Raw genomic sequence first — 25,485 nt, 5'->3', positions numbered from 1 at the left:
TACGGTGCTGTGAATATCGCGCTTCTGCTAAATTGGCAGCTGCATTTTCTTTTGCTGTTGTTCTAGAAGTCGCCCAAAACGACAAACAACAGCAGTCATTCATCACGCCGGTATACAGTGTAAGCACTCGGTCAAGATTTATCATGCTTGCTAATACACACACATTACGTTCAAGGACTCCAGAATGATATAACACACGTGTAAAGCATATTAATGTGGCGAGATAAAGGGGGACATAAATCTGCCTTGACTGTATTGCATGTGCGCTCACAATGATGCTTCACAGAGAATCTTTGAATGGTCTTTTGAAGAAATTTTCCTTATGCGGAGGATGTCATCATTCTGTATGCAGTTTTTGCTACCACTTTTCAAGATGGGTGTGATATTGTACAGATAGATGTAAGTATGTAAATGAGGAACATCTCTAATGTCCTGTTAAAACGCGACTGACGCTACAACTCGAGATGAAATCAATCGCAGTGAGCATAATTATCATATTTGTGATCAAAGAAATGCAAAAGTGACTCACTAAGTGGCACAAGTCCAAACATTAGGTACAGTCAAACCAGTAATGTTCCGTAATAAAAAAAATAAGTTTATACGTTAGATTTAAAAAGATTGCAAAAGTTTTGAGTACAAGGTTATTTTATAAAATAATAATAATAATAAAATATACTTTTTTTGTTAAATTAAATATTAGTGGGAAATGATTAGAGTAGTACAAACCTATTTAAAAAACGATTTAGAAAATAGCTTAAAATTTCCCAAATATTTGGTAATAAATGCAACTATATTAGATGGGGGGGGGGGGGGAAACATTGTATAGAGAAAATAATTTAAAAAAATATTACACAAGTCCATACTGGAAGTTAAAATATAATATCCAGTACACTGCAATATTGTGTGAGCCACGGAGAAATTCAATGTTGAAAAGTCAAATTCCCCCAAAATTTAACAGTAACCAATACAAAATAATACAAAAGATGTTTCTGCACCGTGCTGTGCGACAAATATGTTGCCTGGTAAAGATAATTTTGTATACCAACAAACTGTATCCCGGATTCATGGAATTTGACATAATAGCAAAATGACTGTTGTTGCGTTACCATCTGTGATGCTACATTTAGACTAGCAACAGAGCTAACTATATAACGTATAACGGAGTAATTTTGATTTTGATTCGTATAGTAGCGCCATCTTTACAAAGTTCATCAGCAAAATATACTTCAAGCGTGTAACATAAGATGAGTTGAGCAGAATCATCAGACAAGTGAAAAATTCCTCCGAATCGAATGACTGGGAACTAGCTCTCAAAATGAACGATTTCCCGGTATGACCTGTTTAACCCGCCGTGTTCTACTTAGATAAAAACGAATTCAGTGAAAAACTGCCCTGCATGTTTTGGCATAACCCTGCAACCAAGCAACAAAAGGCACCGCTCACCTCAAATCACTTGGCAGTATTAAAAATGACCAAGGAAAGTCAGCTCACGTTCGGGTTCTAATGGAGGGAGATACTCCATCGTGATATATGTGACTCCATTCATCTTAGCCAGGCGACATCGCATCACCACTGCCGTGAGGAACGGAGCGGGAGCCGCACTAATTCCCCTTGCCTTGGATTAGTCTTCGCTAACTTTACCAGAAGCAATCTATACCTCTCACCCCAGCGTCTGCTTGGGCCTCAGCCTGCATTCTTATCATCAGTGATGGAGCACCTCGTCCCATCTGATGAGAGGCAATGTGGAAAAGAGCTCCTGATGATTCCATGCGGAGAGGACGTGTGACTTGATTAAGTGCAGTCTGGGAACTCGATGCACTTTATTAATTATTGCTACATTTTGCTCGGCGAAGACTTAGACATTTGCTTGATGAGGCAAGAGACTGTAGTTCAATGCACTTTCGTCAACAGGTTTAAATGTTCTCACGAGAAACTCGGAATTGTTCATAAAATGCTTGCTTTGTATTTTAGTCTTTGGATTGATTAAATTGTATCTTGGACTTAGATGTATCATTTGACATCATTTCTGCGCTTATTTCTAGTATGTCTTGGCTACTTTAGCAGTTTTTTTTAGGGCTAATTAAGGCCAAGAAATTCAACCTTGCTTACGCTAACGAGGATAGTATGCTAACGGACTAGCGCTAGCGAGCTAACGAGCGAACGATAGTACACTACTACTTTCAAAAGGCATTGTAAATGCTAACAGGAGGAGTGCAAATGATTGCAATTTAAATATGTTACCTGATAGAGATCCTGATGTCACGTGACTTTCTCTGAACGCCCCCCCCCCCCCCCAAGTTGGCAGTTTCTCGCAAGTCTTGGCCGTGTTATTTATGTACGTTAGCAACTTAGCAGCTGCTAAATCGGCCACGCCAGCCGTCATTTATACCATAAAAAATCTTCTTTATGGTGTTGGTCAGTTATTAAATTTAACTGTGTAATATCTATTAAACCGAAGCAGGACAAATGAACAAAACAGATTATTTCCCCCACGTTCTGCGTGTGGTAAGAGTTAGCATCTGCTGATTTAGCCACCATGTACAAAGTTCCCCTTTTGGTAGCCTGGAACATGCTCTATCCTTTTTTTTTTTGCCTCTTCTCGTTGTGGCAGCTGGTCCACAACATTTGGCAATCATTGTTCAAGTGTGGCGTTTGCCGTTTACTCAAAGTGGCAGACACGTTTTCTATTCTGCCAAAATGGTTGCACGGCCATTTTGGGACACGTCAACGCCAGGATCTCTATTGGCTGCATGTACTAGAGAAGAGTAAATACCTTCTTCCAATAGTTACAACGGCAACTCTTCAGGCTGGCTTTTTGGTAGTCTTACAGGAAGTGACGTAGCGATACGTCAATCATTAGCGTCCCCATGCAACACGCACATTGGTTCCACTATTAAACAAATCGAAACAACAACATTCTAACAAACGCATAAAATAATTCCTAGTATTTATGATACAATCAAACTAATTGTAGCCTATTTAATTTTAAAGCTGACTCTAATGGCAGCTACATTAATCAGTCAAATCTTTTCACATGCTTTGGTTTAGACACTTGGGTTCGTTTTTTGGACGGGACTACATAGGGATCATCTGACCACCTCGTTCTATCCATCTTTTGTAAAAGGGGCTGTTTGTAGGGACCCACTGGTCTGTTTATAATTCCTCTTGTTCAGCGAGGATGGCACTCGAGCCATCTGACAGCAAGGTGATGGCACACATTTGTTTAGCTAATGAGTCCCTGGCGACATGTTTAATGCGTGACGGGCAGCAGGCGCTTTCATCCGCTCAAGAAATCAACAACCCTGAGAAAGTTGCCGGCACAGCTGGCAAGAGCTGCATCACAATGCAAGGTTAAAGTCCCAGATGTGACCAGTTTGTGTCTGCAATAACAAAGTCTGGGATGATTTTTGTAGTTGTAAATTGGTATTTTGATTTGAGAAAATCAGGTCCATGTTGGGGAAAAAGGAAAAAAGGTAATTGATGTCAAGGAAGTATGTGAAACTATTTCATGTTGGTATGATAAATCTAGAGTATCACTATTTTCATACTGGTAAGCTTACATGAATCCCAATTGAGCATATTATACAACTTTTTGAGTGTTTAACTGGAGGTTCCACTGTATTAGAATCATTTTTATTATTATTATTATTAAAGTGCCCCGGTTGCTCAGACCATACAGAAGTGATGTGAGTTCATGTGTTTTTAATATGCAACTAATTAAAATGTTCCTAACATCCAGAGAAGCATGAGTTGGCATTTACTACAAAACGTATTATATTATTTTAATTATATGGCAATTATATTAAGAAACTGATGTCAGCAAATCTTTCATGGGAAACAAGCATGGCACCAGTTATTTCTAGGGCAATGCTGAACCTGATTCTTGCATCCCAGGCATCACATGACATCTTATTTATGTAGGTTGTGCAGAATGACAAAGAAAAGTGAGTGCTTGGTCCTTGGATCTTTGAAAAAAAAGAATATCATGTTGTTCCATTAATAGCATGAAAGTGAGTGAAGGTTCTCTGCAGGCAACCACTGCTTTCCGACACTTCAATCAGCTCTAATTTGACCTTGTTGCACAATGCCATTAAAAACTCAATGAGCTTTCTCTGTCGCTGACTTTATTCTACAGTAAAAAATATATTTGTATTTGTTTTTGCTAATGCAGAAACCTGCCAACCCAGCAGGCAGTGCACTGCCCAAAAATATTATCATGGCGGCTATTACGAGTTATAATTTGATTTTCAGCACCTATGGTAGTAACAGAATGAGAGCGTTATCCACAATAGAAGTCACTTTGGCAATGCAATTATTAATTGTGTGAATTATTATCTATTATTATACAGTATTTGCTAACAGTATTAGCTGGGTGGGTCTCACAAACATTAAAAAATATATATTTACAATGAGTGAGCAGTACGGTTTTTGTTTGTTTTATTGACGTTGTTTGTTTTTGCGCTGACATTCATATTTGACTATCTCATTTAGTGAGAGAAAATAATACATGAAAAAATAATATTGAGTCAACATTGCATTTCCATCCTGGTGTCTTAACTAATCATTTTTGGTTTGTCTTTTTAATCTGGGATATTACATGTCATAATCTGTCTTGCGTTGACTTGTTTTGATTATATTGAGTTTTATTCCATGTGTGCCTTTTTTTTAATGTCTTGTCTAGCTTGTTAAGTTTTTGTTTCAACCTGTTAACCTCAGCCCAGTCCCTCGTGTCAACCAATCAGCTCCCTCCATTCACTCCAAGTGTCGCTGGTTGTCTCATCAGTTTTGTTTCTGTTGTCGTCAGGTCAAGTTCCCCGAGTACTTCTGTGCTGATGTGGTGAGTTTATTCCTGATTTTGGTTTGTTACTTTTGACTTGTTTCGTTTTTTTGTGTATGGTTTGTTTGACTCTTGTTTTTTTGTGTGTGTGTGTGTGTGTGGTTTGTTTGTTTATTTAGAAATGCATTGCCTCACTGCTTCCCTTTTCCTTGGGTCCTCCATCACCACAAAACCTTCAGTTTGTGACTAAATAAATAAATAAATAAATAAAGCATTTGTGATTATATATCATGTTTAATCTTGCACACTCCCGGAGTCCAATAATGCACACAATGAAAGTATGTTTTTTTCATTATTATATTAGTTTTTATGTAAAATGCAATTTCACAGAGGAAACGATCACATTAAACCTTTTTAATATCACAGGGACAAAATCACACATGTACAAATAAATAAATTGGTAATTGCAACAGACATCTTGCGTACCCCCAAGCGTTCATAGCGAAACCGGATCAATGCCATCAGGCCTCAGGTTGCCCACTGCTAGTATTGATTGCTGTTTGATGAATAATTCCATGTGTAAGCATTAATGTTGAGTCATTATTTTTTCATCAAAGATGGATAATGCGTTTGCAAGTTCTGATTTTTTCTTACAACATGAGAGCTGTTTTTTGTTGCATCACTCCACTGTATCGGACTGACCAGCGTGAACGATCATGCAATCAACTGTTATCTTTGGAATCGGCCAGTTTTTTTTTTTTTTGTTTTTTTCCAAATGGAAAGAAACAAGCCTGTGGGCAATCAAACGTTCATCGGGGCCTCTCACCTCGAATTCAAACTGCCTGATGTGAGCTCGGAGAGCGCTTTACTTGCTTTTGCTAATGATGTTTCTGTGTATTTGTACCCAAATTAGTTTCCACAAATAATCGCTTCCACTAATTAAAGTAGTCCTGCTGCTCGCCAGATGTAACATTGATGAAACCTTTAACGTACATGTACACAGCATAACGGCGCTTCGCGTGTGCTCTCTGCAGTCCACTTTATTCACGACTACGCGTCGTAAAAGCAGGCGGAATTGCCTGCCGTCGAGTTCCAGTCGGCTACTATGAAGGGAGAATGCGGTTAGCGTTTTCATGCTTTGCGCAGATGCTCCGAGCCAAGCATAAATAATTCATTGTTTCCAACAGACAACAATGAATACCAATCGTTTCATATTGCCCGGCCGCGAGTCATCAAGGCCGAGTTGGACGCCCGAGGTCCTTAACTTTACAGGTGCAAATATGTCAACAATATTAACCAGCTGACATCCTGGTGAGGCTTTTTAAAATTAATGAGGAAGTGTGTAAAATCACTCACTATCTGGTTTGAATGAAGTCCAACATAATAGGGCATATAAATATTAGGGATGTAACAATACCGGCAAATATTGTGATATCGCGATGTTAAAATTGCTACAATATCGTCGTCGTCATTTCACGATATTAAAAGCAGCACGTCTGTTAAAAAAGTCAGGTTGATTTCCATTTGTGCAGTTTTAGGACCCTCTGGTGGCTAGTTTTTTAGTGCTGTTTAATTTTCACAAGGTATGTTTTGGCAATTCTGTTTAAAATCCATGCTAATAGTTAGAAGGAACGTGATATGCTTGTGAACCGAGTCAATATGTGGAGGAACTCAATGTGTGCGAGCATTAGCAAGTAAGTGCCTCAATATTAACTGTTATTAGAGATTGTAGGTTGTTTATATGCATTGCTGTTTTTTTTCCAGTTATCATTCAGCAGAGGAGGCAAATCCAAGTTCGGAAAGTAAAAAAAAAATCTGCCACAGTCTGGCTTTAGTCTCAGGTGCTAGCTAAAGAGCTCCCTAGCTAGCTCCCCGGGTGCTCATTTACCTGTTAGGGAGCTAGCTAGCTAACACGAGGGGCTAAAGCCAAACTGTGGCAGGGTTTTTAACTTTCTGGACCTGGATTTGCCACCTCTGTCATTCAGACAGACGTGAGTTCAATAGCATTTGTTAGCGTAAGCGTTGCAGAATATAAAAGCAAGATTCACCAATTGACATCACAAGTTTTTCTGTCCCTGACTTCAATTCAACACCATGTTTGACTTCACGTTGATCTTTATATTTTATTACATATTTTTTTGTATTTATTATTATTATTATTATATTTATTGCAATTATGTTTCCATGTTTTTATGATATTTTATTTATTTATTTAAAATCGTTATCTTTTGTTTTGTTTTGAGAAACCTGCCATGTATAGCATCTATTGTACAATAGTAGGCGCTATAGGAGTGTGATGGCCATAAATTTCTCTAACTAACGCTGACCTGCCTTCAGGGACAGAAAACCGTCTTGCCAGGGGGCAATTTTGCGACGCTCCTCTAAAGTCAATTGGCGAGCCACGGGCAAGGAAATGATATACTTGCAAAAACTGCAAAGCTTAAGCTGTCAAATGCTGATGGCCTTATGTCTATCTGAATGCTACTTGAAACTAAATAGAAGAGCAAGTGGATAGTGGATTTTGGGACACCCTGTATATTGATGAATGGAGCGCCATCCAGACCTTCCATGTGAATTTGGGTGAATGGAGTGAAGGATGGAAGGATGGATACATCATTGTATATCTAATTTTAGAGCAGATATCGATTAGATATTCCTTCAAACCACTTAAGATGCACTAGGTATCAACATCACGGATGGGTGAATAAATAAGTGGGGTGATGGTATATTAACTGCAAGGTAATCTTTCAGTTTGGATGGCTGGACGGTTATAGATGGAAAGATTAATGGTTGCGGATGGGTAAACGATTGGGTGGGTGTTAGGCTTGAGCACTTGGTGGGTGAATGTCAGCGTTGGGTGGGAATTAGGATGGATGGATGGATGGATTGGTGAGTGGGTGCAATGAATGATGGACTGCATAGCTGATGGTTTCGTGTCTTTTACCCCCACTCGGTTTTTACCATCGTTGTTCATATAAATAAAGCCGAAATGAACTACCGCCTACCACCATTATGGAAGAGAGTAATTTCATTACATTGACGACACCAACATACGGGCCATTATTTACCTATTGACTTGTAGTGTTGCTCATTTGCCGTAGGTTGCATTAGTCACCCTAAAATCAGTTAATTACTGACAGTTAGTCATTGTTGACTTCATGTCCATAGTTAGATTTTAAGGCCAGTTAAGAGAGTCTAACTAGCAAAGTTTGTTCAGGGAGTAACTGGAAGTAGGAAAAATTGCTCAAGACGATGTCGTCGGAAAAAAAATGTTGGGTTGTTTTTCTAACCCACTCACTGTGTAGTGTGTAGCTGTGGATTTTGATCAGATTGGGTTACTTTTACAGAAAGTTGGGTTAAGCGGACACAGTTTTGTCATGTTCTGAAGTTGAAGTAAATGTAATAATAACATTCTTAGAAGCTGTTGGTGGCAGCTGGATGGCTGGTTTGACTCGAGGACCAGGGTTCAAATCTTGATCAAGACCCGTTATATTTCCAGCTACTGCTGGACCCAATTAAGCCTGGACAAAAATGGGTAGGGTGCGTCAAGAAGGGCATCCAGTAGAAAAACTGTCCCAAACATACTCTGTTGCTTCTTCTTCTCCTTATAAAATATTGAGAATACATTTAGGATTATTTTTTAAGAACAGATGTACTGATAACCTGCTAAGCCGTTTCTTGATACTCGTTAGTAGCAGATTTTTATTTTTGATATTTATTCTTGATTTTTTTACTCCGATTTTTAATTGACTGTTGTTGTTTTTTACTGTGTGCTTCCATTGCTTTTATTGTTCCCTGTACTGTGCACGTTGAGATTTATTTTATAAATGTAAAGTGTGTTATAAATAAAATCTATTATTATTATTATTATTATTATTATTATTATTATATTATGAACAGTTTTTACCCCTTGTTGGATCAAAATCTTGACCCAACGTGCTAGGTCAGTGCGCTAGTTATAAATAACCCAGCATTGAGTTACTTTTTACCCAGCAATTTTTAAGAGTGTATTAACTTTAACAGACTTTCAAAACCATTATTTTTAAATTCATGCATCACTAAGGTTAGGGGTTAACGTTGTGGTTATACTTTTGATTAGGGGTTAATATCGATCAAATGCCAAACGCATTAATCAATGTATTAAGACAGATTTTTTATTTGATTTTTTTTTTTTTTTTTTACAAATTTTGCATTGATATTTTCTATCCTATAGCCTTTTAGTGAGCAGTCCACTTAATGGCATGTCCAGGCTAAGCATTTAGAGATCCAATCATAGGTCATTAGCACTAAGTGCGGGTGTGCATGCGTGTAGGACACACTGATGATGGAGAACAAATTGCTTGGATCGGTCTCAATCAATTTCCTTGGTTGGCTGTTACACTACATCATCTTCAGCACGACACACTTTGTTGGTACATATTCTGGTGTAAAAATAAAATATATACATTCTGTACTTCTTTGTGTTTGGGTACTTTAAACATCCTCCTTTCATATTTAATTAAAGTCAGCCAAAAGAAAAGAAGATTTGAGACTTGTGAATCATGGAATGACATGCTGTCGTCGCTTCGCAGACCGTGAATTTCCCCTCGAGCAACCTCACAGTCAATTTGAAATGAAAAAAAGAAAATAAATACAACTCTAGAAAATTGTCAAAATCTAGACAGGAAGAGGCTAAGCTGGACATCAAGTGCTATACTTATACTCTTATTGTGACGTGAATTGTTTGATGAATTCACTCTAGGCTTCAACTTTTAATAACTTTACAGGCAATGTTTTAGGAAACATCACATTCAACTGTCATACAGTTATAAATAGACATTCGTGTGGAGCTGAATTTTCAAATACATCCCAGGGATGTTATATCATGTAGCCCAGGATGTTGGGTTAGTTGAACACTCTAGATTGTTCATGAGTGTGAATGTCAGAGTGAATAGTTGTTTGTATGTGCCCTACGATTGGATGATGACCAGTCTGACAGACCAAGAACCCTTTTCTGCACAGAGATGTCTCCATGAGGGATGCAAGTGCGCCATATTTAAAGGGAATGCGATGGACCGCTTTGATTGGCGGCAAATGGAGTCGGCTATGTTCACGCCCCCAACGAGCAAAACTTTTAATACGCCGGCTTGTGCACGTCTGAGAAATTACCAACACCTGATCTAACATGCCTCTGCACAGATTTAAAGAAAGCCGAGCCCCTAGTGGTCATTATTAAAAATATTGCTTTGGTCTTTATAGGGGGTCTAAAATGGATTAATGGAATTTTCCCAGAGGTGGTAAATCCAGGTCCAGAAAGTAAAAACCCTGCCACAGTTTGGCTTTAGCCCCATGTGCTAGCTAGCTAACTAGCTCCCATAGTGCTAGTTTATCTGCTAGGGGGCTAGCTAGCTAGCTAAAAACCCTGCCAGTTTGACTTTAGCCACAGGTGCTAGCTAGCTAGCTCCCTAGCAGGTAAACAAGCACCATGGGACTAAAGTACTGATCTGAATATATGACTGGATAGCCGATAGCCCATAGACGCCTGTGCAAGCCGTTGAAGTCACAGGGCGGCCATCTTGCTCATCCCAGCTCGCGAGCAAACTGCTGTATAAACTATACGGTATACATACAGATTAGACATAAACAGCTCGTAGGCAGTTAGGATAGGGCCGGAGGCAGGGTTAGGGGGTTTGTGGCATTTGGTCTCTATTTTTTACCAAGTAAAAATGTATTATTATTTTTTTTAATTAACAAGTGGGCTGCTTTAAAAAAAAAACTTTTTCTTTTATCGCTCAGTTCCTTAGACGCATCTTTTGTTAAATTAGTTATAATTCTTTAATAAAAAATATATACAGAAGTTTCCTCCTGCAAACATCATTAAGCATATAATTTATACATGTTTTTCAGGGAAGTTGTAAAATGTCTTAAGTCCTCTTGTTTATGTTTAACAAATTTAAAACATGATAAGTCATGCTGTCTCGAATGTTCAATTTCGATGCTGATGTAAATGTATAGAATCGTATGCCGAGAATCATTTCTTGGGAGGAGCATTATGGCGACCTCGCGACTTCAAAAGCCTTGGCCTATCGGTTATCCAGTCATATATTCAGAACAGTGGGCTAAAGCAAAACTGTGGCAGGTTTTTAAACTAGCTAGCTAGCTCCCTAGTAGGTAAACGAGCACCATGGGTGCTAGCTAGCTAGCTAGTAACTGGGGCTAAAGCCAAAATGTGGCAGGGTTTTTACTTTCTGGACCTGGATTTGCCACTTCTGAATTTTACTTCATTGGAGTGGGGACCAACGTTTTGTTATAAGAGTAAATTTGCTTCCAAGCTTGCGGAACAAATTCAACTTGTAAGTCAAGGTACCATCGCAGAAGTAAATCCTGCACTCATGGTGAGCAGCGGTCCGCAGGTTGTGTAGCAAAGCGGAATGCTCATCATCATTTTTTCTGGCCCAGTTGACGGATGCATTACCAAGGTGTGCGTCAGCCAAAGCTATTAAGTGGTCTGCTGGAGCGAGGTGCTTCAGTCGTTCGCTTCAGCGATACCTCGCCCGCCGTTGTCTCGGGGCCGTGTGACTAAGTTCATTTCTTGCAAGACAAGCCCGGACACGCTATACGCTGACACGCTCGACAAATAACAAACAAATACCGAACATTTCGGAATCTATTGTTAGGGCGGAATCCAGATGAAGCACCCGCTCCGAAGAGCTCTTTGTCTTGAGATGCACGTTGCGTGCCTTATAAAGCATCCGCAGGCCTCATCTATCACTCGTGTAAAACCTCATGATATTTTTTTTATTTTGTTGTTGTTGTTGATTTTTTTGATTACCGCTCCCGCTCAGCGGTAAATCAGATTGGATGATTCGGTGGCATCGTGGCTTCATATCAAAGAGGAATGGAAAATATAAGCTTGATCCCTCTTCAATACCTGCCTTCACCTGCTTCTTCCATTATTCATGGTCATATTTAAGGCTGGGATATAAAGGTGGTATTTACATTCATGGTGACAGGCGGGAATGGTGGCCCTCTGTGATTTACGTGCCTGACATGGATGGCCAGACACAAAACTGCATTTCCTTGTACAGAACACACTTGAGTTTCCCCTTAAGACATTGAAAACACACCAACACACACACCTGGGAACTTCAATAGAACTTTGAAGGAGACAACTTATTTTCTTCGAATGCGTTCCCAAAGCATTGTTGGAGACCCAAAATGGGTCACGCGTTTTTCACTTTTTATCATCATTATTTTCTCGATCAAGGAGGCACACAAATTCTAAGCGAATTGAATTTTAAATTCATGTTTGTTGTAGTAAATTCAGTTGTTGCTGTTTTGATCTAATACATGTAATAGCTAGACGATGCCCGTTAAAATATCTCTCCGTACAAATGCCATTGGTAGTAAGCCGAATTTGCATCGGCGGACGCGTCAATGAATTTTGAGCGTCCGTCATCGTCAATCCGTCAATATTTCAAGCCGAACCGTCAATCGATCATTCGTCGATAGCTCAGCAAAATGAACGCTCATCAATGTTTCTGCCAGTCGTCATTTGTCAGCAGAATGGGACGTCCGTCATTGACGGATTGACAAATTTATTGACGGGTTGACGATTACATTGAAGGACAAAAAAACCCTTCCGTCAATGTTCATCAATTTTTCCCGTCAAAGTTTCCCGTCAATCGTTAACAAAATGCCCGTCCGTCATTGACGGTATGCCCACCTCTACGAATGTGTACGTAAGTCAGAACACACCAAAGTCTATCGCTAACACAGTTGCAAAGGTAATTACAATAAATATTTGAATAAATCAATCAATATAAAACTATATATATATATTTATAATAAAACGTCTAGTATTCTCCATACAATTTATGCTGGAATTTTTTTGTTCAATTATATTTACAGTTTGTTTTAAAAATGATAAAAAATATCTGTCTCTCATGCAGATTTCCTTTTATTGTGGATGGGTCTTGAACATATCCTCCATGATAAGCGAGGGTTCACTGTATGTTATAGTACAGTCATAAAATAAATTTATGACCTGGGCAACTCACCCATAATAGGTCTGTGCCCTCCTTCTATGACCTGACCCACCCGCTGAAAATCACTGTGCTATAGAACAGTGGATAATTTGTGACAACATAAAAAATACGATAGATTATTTAAAAAAGAACACACGACACAATCCCATTCCCTGTGAAGCCGACTGTATATAGTAGTACTCACATTTGTGCTAAGTGAGTTGGATGCAGTACTTGGCGCTCTGACTTCTTTTGACGTTTATTTTACTCTCAGGCAATCTAAATCAAAACTCGCTTGACGCTCTTTAATTCGCCAAGCGTCCAAGTAAAGTGATATTCAGAAATGGGATCAATACTACTATATTTCTCTATGTGTAAAAACTCAATAACCATAATGGACATTGTATGAAATAGCTTAGGCCTTTGGGGAAATTACGACAGGCTCATAGCAAGGGAGGGATAAAAGTGCAGCAGGTGTAAAGTTGGTGATCACGTACAAACTCTGATGTGTCCCCCCACCACTGCCTCATTGTCGGGGTCTGTCTGGGGGCTTTATCAGTCCACAGAGCGCCTGGCTCACTGTCGTTGTCTCTACGGGCGTGTTGACTGAGGGAAGGCCTGCCTTCTCAGATAAGGCCTTCTGCTTGCCTCCCTACAGGCTGTCGAGCTCCCGCCCTGCTGCAGGAGCCTTTATAAGAAAAAAAGGTCCACAACTATTAGACATCCTTACATCTACTGGTGACAAGATGGCCTCCACGCCTGGGGTGGATAAATGATTGAGAAGGCAGGGAAATGGAAGGTAACAGGTAAACAAGCAAGGAAGAAGGGAGGCGAGAACTCGGGGATGGGAAATCGATGGACGCACGATGGAGAAAATATGCATTGTTAAAAGTAATTAAGTACCGTTGAGCCTTAAAATCACGCTCACCAGAACCAGAGGCTACACGTCAATTTGTGCATGTGGAATATGTGAAAGTTTCCCGTTGCTAATTTACAGTCAGTCCACCTTAAAGGTCGATTCTGAATACTGACATCCAATTTTTCCATGACAAAAGTAATAGTTGATGATGTTTAAAAAAACAAACAAGTAACCTTCCCTCAAGTGTTTCTTTAATGTCGGACTTGCACACACAACACTGAATGAGGCGCGAACGTATTGAACAAACCCTGCCACAGTTGAGTGAACTCGTTAGCTCGCTAGCGAACGTAATAAACAGTTAACTTTCCCTTTAAGAGTCTCTGTTGTGTGGATCTAGGCATGGAGCGAGGCTGTGAAATATTGGATGGCCCTAACGCCATTCCGCCGGTTTGCCAGCCCATTAGCAGCTAATAGCTAATAGCCACCGGTAGCATAGTCATTTGCAATGGAGCTGTCCAGCCTGTGGACATTTATGTATATACGCTATACTTAATTAGTACAGCCTGGCAGAGGCCAGCTGGATCTCCCTTTATACCTGGAATTGTTATGTTTAGTTTTGAAAGCGCGTGTCTTCTGCCTTTGGTTAGTGTGTAGAACGTAAGCTAGAAAGCAAGCTAAACATCCAAGTTTCTAGCACACTGAAAGGACGTGGTTGTTGTAGCGTTTCCTTTCTATCCTTAAAAAAAAAATAAAACAATAAAAAAAAATATATATATAGCAACAATTTGAGCAACATCACATAGCACACATCACATAGGCTAACATTGGTTTCAGATTCTTTGAGCAGCTAATGGTTAACAGCATCTGTCACAATATATCACCGCATTATGACTGCTATAACGCGCCACTCATTGTGTGGTAGTACTATTGTAGCTCTAATAATAGTATAGTCTAATTATTATTATCTTGGTGTTAAGGTCTATGCAATCAGTGTAGACGCCAGTATATATTTTTTCTTGCTGAACATATTGTACTGTTGCTCAGTTGCTTGTAAAATACAGTAAACAAGAGAAAAACAGCCAAACATCTGAACTTGCATAAGACGCCTACCTTTATGATCACTTCATTGTAGCTATGGCAAACATTAATGGCAACAAAATCCCTGTTAGCATGAGAGAGAGAGAGAGAGAGAGAGAGAGAGACCTAAAATAGGTAATCTAAGGTCACAGTGGCAATCTCAGTGTGCTATTGTCATTATTACAAGCCAGTGTACCATTAAAATGACAAAATGGCTCCTATATAATGCTGCTTCAGGGGAACTTGACTAGATTTCTATGCTTCCAGCCTGTGTCTATGACATCCATGATTCTTTTAGAGTCATCCTAGCTTGTTGGAAGGCATAGCTGCGTTGAAAATACAGTTGCAATAACTCTAAGTGCCCCAGGTGGAGAAATTTAACGTGTCTTAGAACAAGAAAAGTGGCGCTGCAGTAAAACTGAATTCAGTTATGTATTGAATTAGCTCTTGCCTGCCCGTCCTGTGGAAATATTGGCCGTGTAATCGCGTTGAAGCCATTTAAATGACGGAATAGAGTTGGAGGCGGAAAACACTTATTTTCAGACTGGGTTCTGGTCCAGAGCAAGCTATAACTAACTATAAAACACCTAAGTGATGTAATGGGGAAAGACAGAGTGAAATTGGATGGAGAATAGAAAGCCGAGGCGGAAGGGGAATCCTAATCATTGTCTTTCACGAGAGTTTTCTCTAACTTTCTAGTTTTTCCATTGGAGTGTGTCAATAGGTGTGTGTAGGTGCGATGTGTGTAATTGTTTTCGCAAGTGTTAGTCCAATCGCTTGCTACGCAGCGGCCCCGAAAGATCGCAATCTTTGTAGCTCACATTCAACATTCACATGTAAGAGTGAACACGCAATTTGGGCTTTTAGTAAATCAGACCCATCGTGTAGCTATTTTGCCCCCGAGCTACAGTGCATACATAATTAAGCCTCCGTCTTCTCTCAGAGTTCTAAAGATTTCTAAACAATGCAAAATTGTGACCTTTTTGGATGAAAAAAATATGGCCCATGCTGAATTCCAATCAGCCAGGTAATCAATTAAAAGGTCAGCAGCAACAACAATCATCGACGGGGAAAGAGCAACATGGCGTTATGGCATACATTTAGCCGACTTGAATAATTAATATTCCACAAAATGCCATCATTTCCACTGGAAAAACAGCATTGTAAAACACGGTAAATGTCAAGCGAGCTGCTCGTTTCATTCCTGACGGCTTAAAGAAAATAAACACAGGTGGCTGTTGCGTTGCAGGAATGGGACGCATCCTTCGAGCTCCCGGGAGATCACCTAAGCGGTCACCGTGAATGTGGCGGGAAAAACGGAGTCACAGCGGTGGACCGGACCACCTGGCCCTGCCACACTGTCAGCACGGTAATACCTGGGCTTGTCATTTTCCACCGCCAAGGCTCGGCATCATTGACAAGGAGATCCAGAGGGTAGACACTGTGTGAAGCTGAGGAAAACAAGTGGGGGGGAAATTTTTCAGTTGACCTGCTGTCTCATTCCAGAAAGGTTTTCCCGGAGGACTTAAAGCGGTGACATTGTTTTTTCCGTCTTCTTTTCATGGCACCTATATAACCAAAGATAAACATTAACTAGAAGATGCATCCATTTTATCTGCTAGCTTTACCATTGATGGTTTTGGGACTTCATGGTGTTGATATTATTGCTCTAAATCATGTAGCAAGTTTCAATTAATTTTCCAATATTGTCAATATCAGATCAACAAATAGCTGTTTATTATAATTCCTACTGAATGGTCAACACTATGTTAATTGTTTTGGTTGTAGTTTTAGAACTCAATCATATTGAGAGTTAATATGTTGGCTAACTGCATGTCTCAAAGTACAACCATAGTGGACTCTTAATTCGTGACCGGCACAAGGTCTTACAGGCCTCGGCGCAGATTTAGACAGTTTTAGATTTAGATTTTTTTTTAGATTTAGTTTTATTTGTCTGTTTTTATTTGTTGCTATTTATTTTGTTGTTTTTGTTTCAAAAACCTTCCAAAAAGCATATCTGAAATTATGATCTCTTCTCAATTGACTCACAAATTTACCTAAATCATGACATAATCTGTTAAATGACCATCAACAGCTTGACACAAAGGTTAATTGTAATTAAGTGGAAGAATTGTTCTACTTGTCATTACACGTCGCTGGCATAGATAAATGAAAAAAATAATACATTATTAGTAGTAAATAATGATTTTCAAACCAATTAAATGAATGCACACCTGATGATTTCATCACACACTAACGGCACAGGGTTTGTGGGAATCACTAATCTAGATCAAACTGTTTTGAATCAAATGTATTGCAGTGCAAACCTTCCACACTGTGTCATTTAAAAGTCACCACTGGATTTTTGGATACAGCTCTTGTATTGAACCGCAATAGATTGTGCAGTTGCAGCTAATCTCCCAAAATGGCGGCACAGAACCACAACAATTAGATAACACTGGTCAACAAATGTTAAAGGCAATTAACTTCTCTAAAAGAATTTCTTGCGCTGATTGCGAATGTCGTTTTTTTTCTTTAGCACATCAGGTTTAAAAAAATACTAGTAATAATAATAGCAGTAATATAATATGTTCAATAATATATATAGTAATATATTTAGTGATAGTGAAGGATTAGAATCTGTGGGTGGATTTTTTTTTCCTGAACCATCATATCTGTAAATTACAACGCAGGGTAAATCCATATTGCCTAAGCTTTTACAAGTCAAAGTTGACGTAAAATGAAAATATAACAAAAAAAAATGTTTAAGGACATATAAAGCTATCTCTGGTTAAAATTTGCTGTTGACTAGTGTAATTAGATGAAGTAAGTGCCAGAGTTCGGTGTGATGTATAACAGAAGCAAGTGTTGAAATTCACACACAGATCCTTACACACTCCGGCATTGTTCAGAATCTATTTTGGCTTGTAAGATAAAATTGTCAAGAAATGTTGGGTCTCTGTAAATGGAGCTTGTGTCTCTTAATGCATAGTTGGGGATAGCTATAATAATCAATTAATGGATTGTTAAGAATTGTTTGGGTAATCACCTTTTGCAGTTAGTTCGCCTGAAGGACAACATAAATGGCAACTCCTCTTGGCAGCATTATATTGCGCAACGTGAGACTGGCATCAAAACAGGGAATTCTGAAAATTCCAAAAGAGTTTCTCCAACAACAATCAATTAACTTTATCATTAATAAAGACAATTTGATCTCCTTAGTAAAGAGATTGAATCTCCTTCTCAGTACACACGGTCACAAAAAGAGCGAGTGAAAGACCGAGCTGTATTTTCCCTTTTGCCAGTCTTTTTAATTAATAGACATCCTGTCCTTTGGCTCTCCTTTGAAAGGAGGAAAGCATTGCGCTGGCAGGGTGCGGGTGGGGGTCGCTAAGGACATTGTAATTAGTTATCGAGTGGGGAGGGTGCCCGCCGCAGTGGACAGTGTCAGCCAGAACTATTTGCTTCCTGTCACCTCTCCAGTTAGTGTCAGACGTTTTGCCTTTGTGTGCCTGTCAACAACGTTCACCTTACAGTCCCCTACGGCGCAGGGAGGGGGAGGACGGGACCCTGAAGACACCTTACCCTTGAGTAAGCAGACATTTCTGTGTCATTTCATAACGTCACTCACTCATGCCATCTTCTTATTAGCTCAATGTGAAGTCAAAGTCAAACGTGTCAAAGTGGCGTAATGGAAAGCGCGGTGACAGAGTGAGAGCAGGTGATCTGCATGGGCACCGGCGCCATATAAAACGATATGCCCTCAGGTGGTCCGCCAGCTTATGCATGTGATGGTGTTTGTCCACTTGGCAAGTGCAAAAGGGAGGATCAATGCGGCATTATTTGGCAGCGTGGACGCAACTAAGGCTCCATGCTGGGAACACATGGCCAGCGGATTAGCCCGCGTGGTTGTGGACGCCATAAAATGGAAACCGAAGTAGATTGTCAGTCCCAGAGAATGTAGGCAATGCTGATTATTATCGTCATGGAATTTCGACTGGAGAACACCAATGTCAATAGACGGGTTTCCATCCAATTGTTTCAAATTTTTTTAAGTGAATTTACTGAAAATGCGCAAAACGGACATGCGACTTATGCCCGTTTCCATCTGTTCTTCTTTTGCGAATATTGAGAGGGGACTCCAAAGCTGTAGGTGGCAGTATACACCCTAGAGATGTGATCCACCAGCAATTTAAAAGAAAAATAAGAACAGCGATGACATTGTATGAGTTTGCTTTTGTAATTCCTCACAAACCGTAGCGTTTCTAAAATTGCATTAATATGCTCTTCTTTAATTCATTTAAAAAATAATTCTGTTTCAGCATCCCCCCAAACATACCTTATTTTATCGTCCGCCATTGCTTTGTGACTACAAATGTACGTGTGACATGTATCCGGTCTTGTCAGCGTTTATTCGCAAAACCTGTATCCATAGCCCAAATTTGCATTTTCCATTTTTCAATACGCTTCAAAATCGTGTGGTTTGATCGGAATTATATGTCGAAAATCATTTGTATTTTTTTTATTTTTTTTAGGCTTCATGTCATAAAGCACTTGCTGAAAAACGCAGAATGACGGAAGTGCCCACCTCTTAGTATTTCCCGTGTTCCCTCCGTTTTTCATTTTTTAGGTTTTGTACTTCACTTCGTATACTATATTGGTCCAATAAAATTTGTTGTGTCTACCACCTGTTTGGCGACTCTTACACCAAACTTGATTGTCAATCAACAGATATGGAAAACGATCAGCGAACCGGGTGCAACTGCTACATCATGTCGCAGTTCATCTTGCCATTCGTTGGTGGAGTATATGCAAATTGATTCATTTAGCACATAGAATGCAATTTATAAAACTTAAGACAAATTGTGAAGGGTGATTTTGCAGTGCAATTTGGAGCTTCTGAATGATCAAAGGGCTGACTTGGAGTCAATCACAAGAAGGAGTCATGCCTTCCTGCTCTGCCTCCATTACATGTCCATCAGACATCTTGAAAGAGTAGTTGTTCTTGAGGTATTTAACTTCTCTTCATGCTAGTATGAAGGTTAACGATTTTAACAACTTTATGTATACTTAATATAGACGTTCATTTTGGGAGGAAAAAAAAGTTGGTTGGTGATTAGAACAGTTCGTCATCGATGGGCTTATTTTGCATGTTTCGGTTGGTTGCTGATGGTATTGGCGGATTTGGAACCAAAGCTCCAAGAGAGCCAGTGCTGTTGGCACAAGAATACTGTCATCACAAAATGTTTATTTTCAACCGTTAGGCTGTTTTGGTAATCTTTTCTGTTAGTGTAATAAACAACGGGAAACACCAAGTTGTGCAAAAAGAGGAGAGAATGTTGATGTTGATTTCAGACGGAAAGAACGTAGCCTACAAGCTCTTCTGACTAAGATGGCAGCCATTGTCACACTTGTTTACAGTTACTACAGTGTACAAGAATAACTTGGGGTGATGGACCATGTTTCTTCACTCAAGACAGACATTATCTGATCCTGTTTAGCAACCTGATTGGTAGCTTTACACTCGAGTACAGATGCAAACAGACAACTTTATTGCTGTCCAATCATGTTTACTGCAATGCTTGAAAGTAAATTATATCCTAATGGGTGGTAGAGTCCTAAATACAAACAAAAGCGGTAGTTACTGCTGTTTTAACACTTTAGCCCGAAGGGATGAGATTGTGGAAGTAGCTCGACGTTCAAACAAAGAAAAACACACAAAAACACTGAACAGAATATCCCATTTGGCTTTCATTTGAGGCTGCAACAAAACATGCGGTAGCACAGCCATGAAAGACATATCTGCTCGGATTAGCCAAGAGAAGCTTTATGTTATTTTTTTTTTAAATCCAGGGGTCAAAGCGAGTAAGTCTAATTGAAATAGAGCGAAAGATCTGGCGGGGGGGGGAGACGTGCCACGTTATTAACTGATCTGTAGATAGACTTGTTGGTGTATGAATTGAGAAAGGAAAAGGAGCAGACCGGACCCCAGATAATCCATCATTCCCCTGAGGACACAAGCTTCATCAACAGCTAGAATGCAGCCAGCAGACCCGCTTTCACCCAAGTGAGGCGGATAGCAGGTGGTAATACGAGTGGAAAATGGACCTTGAGGCAGTCTGGAATTCTTTACTACTGAAAGTCGGACGGTCTCTCTGAAATAAAAATTGTCGAAGATGAATGCAACCTTGTTGAGGTATAAATGTCCAATTAGGACAGCAAATAATATGGGCTCCTTGATAAATGGTAGATAAACGGTAGGGGCTTGTTGATACATGATCTAAAGACATCGACGTCAAACTTTTCACCTTGAAGCCCTGGCGCCGACAAAACAATATAACTCACAGTGTAATCACAGCGTTGTCGATATGATATTGAAACGTATCCAGGCCAAAATTGCAGTGTGGAATTAATCACTTACGAGGCCAATATGCCGTCCCTGCGATTCTATTTTCCGTGCATACGGCAACATAAATCATGCTGAAGCTCATTAAATGCCCAGCAAGCTCAAGATAATTACCCCGGCTTGCCTGGCTCAAAGCCCCCAAAATCTTCATGAGTGTTCGAGGCCCCAGCAGGGCTTCGTGATGCAGCGAGGAGGAGGAGGAGGAGGAGGAGGAGGAGGAGGAGGAGGAGGAGGAGGAGGAGGAGGAGGAGGAAGCCGGGGGGGAGCAAGACAATCAGATCGAAGGAAGGTTACATTGGATTTGTCTCCAGTCGTTATTTGGGGAGGATTATCTGCAACACTTTCGCCACAAGGCACACTGTAACCTACCCTAAGGACTACTAGCGATATAAAAATAAAAAAAAGAAGTTATGACCAAAAAAATTTGTGTATATATATATATATATATATATATATATATATATATATATATATATATATATATATGAGGTGCATGAATTTCAAGGGCATGAGGGATTAGTGATTTGAGGCTACATTCAAAACATGTTAGCAGTTTTAAAACCGCAAACTTCTCCTTGTACACATGTACCCATTTTTAACGACGGACACATTTTAGAATTCACTCACTGTAGAAGTGTGTCGCAGTACCAAGATTGACCTGTGAGAGGCAGTCACAGGGCATTCAGACTTCCAGGGAAGAAGACGAAGAGAAGAAGAAGAAGCAACAGCGGCTGAAGAAGAAATCGTTTTTGTTGAAAATATGAAAAGGAAATAAAATACAGTTTAAAACATTTTTATCAACTCATTCATTGCCATTGACGGCTATAGACGTCAAAAATTCATTTGAACTATTTCTATTAGTTTAACATATTTGTTTCCACTTTTGTTAACAAGAGTCTGAAAACCTAGTTTTTTTTTTAATTATTATTATTAAAATGTGTGATTAATTGTGAGGTAACTAGTGAAGTCATGCGATTCATTATAATTAAAAAATAGTATCGCCTGGCGGCCCTAATCTTCTTCTTTTTTTTATAATTTTTTAAAATTGTAATTAATCACATGACTTCAATAATTAACTCAGGATTAATCACAAATGTTATATCTGTTCTAAATGTTCATTTAAAAAAAAAAAAAAGTTTTCATACTCTTATTAACAAAAGTGAAAAAAGTGTCAAACAAATAGAAATAGTTGAAATGAATTTTTGACGTCTATAGCCGTCAATGGCAATGAATGAGTTAACAATAAATAGTCGGAGATTTATGCGCCGGTGCGTCATGACAGGTACGGTGGTCACGTGATGTGAGAAGAAGAGCATGCAATTAATATATTTATAGCTTTTTTTTCTCAGTAGCTTCTATTCATAAGTGCACATTGGCATTTTGTTTCACATGTGCTTTAAACAGTCTATGAAACGACTGTCAATCAATCATACATTAATCAGCACCTCAAAGTGGTGCGAGTTTGACAGCTCCGGTGTGAGAATCGAACCTGACAGCCTCCCTGTGAAAAGTGGCATTTCACTCACAAGCTGGAAGATATCTTGGGAAACTTTTTGGATGGAGTATTGTTTCACTAAATGTAGACTCCAGTGCTCGTGTTATGCTAAGAGCGTTCTCCCAAATCCATAATCCTGTTTTCATTACTGTGCAAATCTTGATTTGTGTTCCACAGCTTTTAATCTGAAAATACTTCCCCAGCCTAAATCCTATTTGCCTTGCCTTACAGATGTGATGCCAAAATGGTGGGTGCTGGACTGGCAGGTGTGCTCGGCTGACAAGTGCTCCAATCCATAGACGGGTTTGCCTGTTTATTTACTTTTCGTCCTTTTTTTGTTTTTGTGACAAATTAATTTGCTCGACAGTTTTTTTCTTCTTGGTGGTTCAAGCGAGTGGCAATAAAGCCTCACAGCCAGCATCTGGATCCTTTCCAGTAATCACAAATCTAATTTAAAAAGCACACAAAAATTGCTTGTTTACAGTTTGCCTGAGATTACACCCCAATATAAACTGCAACTGCCTTTGGGAATCATTTGAATTGGACTTTGCTGCATGCAATCAGTCAAGCGTGACCCTCTTCAGCAGAATTGACCAAAAACATCCAACCCCCACCCTCCGCACAAACACTAGCGCAAAGAGCAGTACACCAAAAATCTACCCGCATTACCTTAGCAACAATAACTCTCTATCTCTCTCTCTCTCTCTCTCGCTCTCGCTCTCTCTCTCTCTCGCTCTCGCTCTCTCTCTCTCTCTCTCTCTCTCTCTCTCTCTCTCTCTCTCTCTCATATTTTTACATTTCTGTCAGGAGCATTACAGCAGGACTGCGTGTGCGTGCATTATTTTGGATTATATTCACTCCCAGCCATTTTCACTGAAGCCACCCCCTTCGCTCCTGGCTGTTTTACTGACAGATTTTGCAAGGCCCACAGAAAATTGTGTTCTATTGCTATAAAAATATGGAACCTACTAAAAGAAAGATTAGAGTGTCTTCTTTCATCCGGAAAAGAAAGTCTATTTTTTATCTGTTTCTGTTTCGAAGCAATTAGCATTAGAATATAGCAAAGTTTCATCATTATTCACAAATCTGTTAAAAACACTGAGCAAAGAGCTTTTTTGCAACATGGCCCTGATTGATCTCGTATACTCAGCTGCCACCTGCTGGGTGTTTTGCACTAACTACCATTGCTTTAAGCGTTCTCTTCCGTATACTAGCATAACAAATAAAATAAAAAAACATAAAACGTATAAATACGTTTTTGGGACCATGACAATATTTTAACTAGAGATTTGTATACATTTTATAAATAGACAAACTTTATTTGAAAATAAAAGAAATACATACATATATATGTAAACAACTGTATATACACAACAAAAGGAAATAAACAATTCTTTAGCTATGACATCATTTTTGTTCTATCAGCATTCAATTTCAATTTCAAATTAAAACATTTTTGGGAGCAAATGAGTTAGTTTTTGGTGGGAATCCATCACGGTTTTATTATGCCACCATAAAGGAACATTTTGAACTTTGTGTTGCTTTAAGGATCAGTTTCCGACCCTCCCCTTGCTGTGGGCTTTGCAAGCCCGGCAGAAGTTTCATTCAACTCAGCTGGGGCAACAAACTGACTCTAAAGCTGCCCAGTGGAGGAAGCTACAGCCTTTGTGTTTTCATAACAATATTCTATGTCTTTCATTAGGGTTGTGAATTGCCTAGTACCTGGCGATTCGATTCGCATCACGATTCATAGGTCACGATTCGATTCGATACCGATTAATCCCGATACGAACCTGTAAATTGATTATTGCAAAAAATAATTACTCAAATTTAGAAAATACTAATCAGTAAACTTGTACATGTACACAGCACTGAAATAAAATATTAAGGCTTAATGTTCCATTAATATAACATTCTTCCATGGTTAATGTGTAAACCCTAACCCTAAGTAAGATTTTTTTTTTTTTATATTCCCATAAAAAAATATATGTTTAAAAATCGATTCGGCCGCATATTGAATCGATTCGAGAATTGCGTGCTGTAATATCGCGATATATTGCCGAATCGATTTTTTCTAACCCCCCTATTTTTCATTATTATTTTCAACAGCAGCCACATAATTAGCTGCCACACAAGGTCAAGATGTCCTCCAGTCATCCTGCAGACATTAACATCTCGGAGAGATGAAGTTTTGGAGTTGCCAGTAACTTTTTAACTACTTCCTCATTTCAAATCTGTTAACCACAGAGCAGTGCGGCACTGGCTCCAGTGCTTGCTAATTGATTGCATGAGATCAGTCACTTTGCAGGATTAGTTGTCACTTTCACTTTCCCCGTAATGGATATGTGACACGAGCGCTCGCTTGTCAACGCTTAAATCAGTTTGTTGTGACCGACGAGCCGTACTGATCAATCGCGGCGACGCCACTCAGGCCGCCGGCTACTCCTGTGGGACGGCCTCGCCGAATGACGGCCTCGCCGAATGACGGCGGCGGCGTTAATGACAATACTTCATTTCCGCACCCTGCTGAGCTTGCAGAAGGCCGTCCTAACCTATTCTCATCGCAGAGGCGCCTCCTCGTCTCGTCAGTGCCGGCATCGGAGCGTCGGCAAAGATCATTATTCATTTTGCTGTGCTGTCACGGTGCCAGCAGGCTGTCTGCAAGCGCACACCATGGCATCATCATGAGATGTGCTTTCGAAGTCGAAGTCGGTCACGTCGTGTGTTTTGATGGGCTCTCGTTAAATTAAACAGGTTCATTAGTGACTTAACAAGGCAAATATTTACAAGTATTTGCTGAAAATTGCTTACTTATGAGAACTTTATATTACTTGATGATTTACACATTCATACATTTTGGTATCT

At 39.5% G+C, this 25,485-nt stretch overlaps 1 protein-coding gene across 1 annotated transcript in view; it reads left to right on the top strand.

The window, feature by feature from the left end:
• LOC147168587 (DNA dC->dU-editing enzyme APOBEC-3G-like) overlaps positions 1–25,485 on the top strand; it is a 144,219-nt gene that overhangs the window by 94,309 nt on the left and 24,425 nt on the right. Inside the window, exons 12-14 of the mRNA XM_086084539.1 lie at positions 4,805–4,837; positions 15,969–16,088; positions 22,852–22,923. The gene's annotated coding sequence lies outside the window, so the exon portion shown is untranslated. The remainder of the gene's footprint in view (positions 1–4,804; positions 4,838–15,968; positions 16,089–22,851; positions 22,924–25,485) is intronic.

This window comes from Leptonotus elevatus, chromosome 9, assembly GCF_054856555.1.
Source record: "Leptonotus elevatus isolate MCC_2025b chromosome 9, RoL_Lele_1.0, whole genome shotgun sequence".
Lineage (NCBI taxonomy): Eukaryota > Metazoa > Chordata > Actinopteri > Syngnathiformes > Syngnathidae > Leptonotus > Leptonotus elevatus.
This window is presented reverse-complemented; position numbering and strand designations above follow the sequence as displayed.